Source organism: Myotis brandtii, unplaced genomic scaffold (genome assembly GCF_000412655.1).
Source record: "Myotis brandtii unplaced genomic scaffold, ASM41265v1 scaffold168, whole genome shotgun sequence".
NCBI lineage: Eukaryota > Metazoa > Chordata > Mammalia > Chiroptera > Vespertilionidae > Myotis > Myotis brandtii.
Window position 1 is genome coordinate 1,785,553 of NW_005356173.1, and position 2,086 is coordinate 1,787,638.

General features: G+C 39.3%; 1 pseudogene; it reads left to right on the forward strand.

The window, feature by feature from the left end:
• Positions 1-536: 536 nt before the first annotated feature.
• LOC102245494 lies at positions 537-785 on the forward strand (annotated as a pseudogene).
• The last annotated feature ends 1,301 nt before the right edge of the window (positions 786-2,086 follow it).

Sequence of the window (2,086 nt, forward strand, 5' to 3'; positions counted from 1 at the left end):
GTTTAAATAATAAGCATGGGTCGATTTTCAGTCAGAAAAAAAAATTATAAAGAGCAACCAAATATCTCCTATAAAATGCAAGCTCATATGCTTTGCTTTTAAATGACCTCCCACAGCCAGCAGAGTCTTATTTTAAACGTTTAACGATTGGATTTCAAACCCACAGCAAATTGGTAGCAGGAATTTAAAAGGAGGGATGATGGGATCTACTATATAAAGACAGAGTGGCAAAATATAAAATAATTGACACCTTATTCCCTAAGGAAGGAACAGCAATATTATGGAAAAATGTGCAAGTCCTCTAAAATCATAACTTACTGAGACCATTTAGAGCAGGGACTAATGAGCTACCCATCTCGACAGCCTTTCAGGGAATCGATAATATGTGGAAGAAAGATTTCTGCAACGAAAATTAAAATTATTTGATTTAAGTCCCTGATCGTGACACCTCCTAGCTTGTAATCTTTTAAAAATTATGTAGCTTTTTTTTGCCTCTTTGCTTCTTGCCACTTGTGCTGACCATGTGCCTGGTAGCCATGCCTCGCAAAATTGAGGAAATCAAGGACTTCCAGCTCCCAGCCAGGTGAAAGGATGCCAAATCTGTCAAGATCAAGAAAAATAAGGATAATATGAAGTTCAAACTCCCATGCAGCAGATACCTTTATACCTTGGTCATCACAGACAAAGAGAAGCCGAGAAGCTGAAGCAGAACCTGCCCCCAGGTTTGGCGGTGAAGGAGGTGAAATGAACCTGGCAGACTGATCTGTATTAAAATGTTAAAAATTAAAAACAATTTTTAAAAAATTATGTAATATCTTTAAGACTCAGAATTGTCAACTTCTAAATGGGAATAATCAGACAATAAGGTGGCAAAGGCCTGGAGCAGGGAGTGGGGACAGGCTAGAAGGGCTCAAGGGTCACTGAAACCCAGCAATCCTATTTAAAGATGTTTTAAAACAATTAAAGTTATAACAATCTAACTGCCAGAATTGCACTCTGGGCATCATATCTTTGGTAAGCTTTGTATAATCAGTTTGTTCTTTCCTAATTCAAGGTGAGTTGAGTGGTTTTTTCCTGAGCAGGATGCAAGAGTGATTTCTTTCCCAGGTTCTTGTCCAGGTGGATTCGAAGAATGAAGCCATGGACAAAAGGTGGTTTATCAGTGATGGCGAACCTTTGAGCTCGGCGTGTCAGCATTTTGAAAAACCCTAACTTAACTCTGGTGCCGTGTCACATATAGAAATTTTTTGATATTTGCAACCATAGTAAAACAAAGATTTATATTTTTGATATTTATTTTATATATTTAAATGCCATTTAACAAAGAAAAATCAACCAAAAAAATGAGTTCGCTTGTCACCTGTGACACGCGTGTCATAGGTTCGCCATCACTGTGGTATATGAAAAGGTGGAATTTTATTGGAAACAAGTACGGACTCCCATGTAGGGAGGTTGTCCCAAAGGGGGTAACCCACTAAGCTCTTTTTCCTAAGGTTTATAAAAGCTGCAGTTCTTTGTTTCTTGATGCTGCCTTCCAATTGGTAGAATATCAACTTCAAAGCTTAAAACCCACATGGTGACCCCTGTTTTTCTCCCCCTTCAGTGGTAGAATTCTCTATCTCCTGTGAAATCTGTCTTCCTCTTTCTCCCATTTGTCGGCATTTCTCTATCCTCTGTGAAAGTTTGTTTCCTCTTTCTCCCCATACCCTGTGGCTGTTCCCTATCTTCTGTGAATGGATGTCTTCCTCTCCCCTTATCCTGGCACCTCTTTTTTTCTTCATGAATGTATGCCTTTGGGCAGCTCCAAGCCCCCACCTTTGCAGTTCTCCCCCATGGACCCTCTTTATTCCTAAAACTCCCTAAACCTGCCTAATTTACCCCTAAAACTCATTTCAAAGGGAACCATAACCTATAGGCAAAGTGTCAAAGTGAAGAGTTTACAGTCTTGTCCTTTTGCTCACTACCTTTCTGCCTCCATGGATTTCCAGCCATGGCATAGATATATTTTCCCAAATGAAGCAGATAAGAAATGAAGAGATAAGAAACAACAACTTGGAAAGAATATAGAAATAGCACACCATGTGCA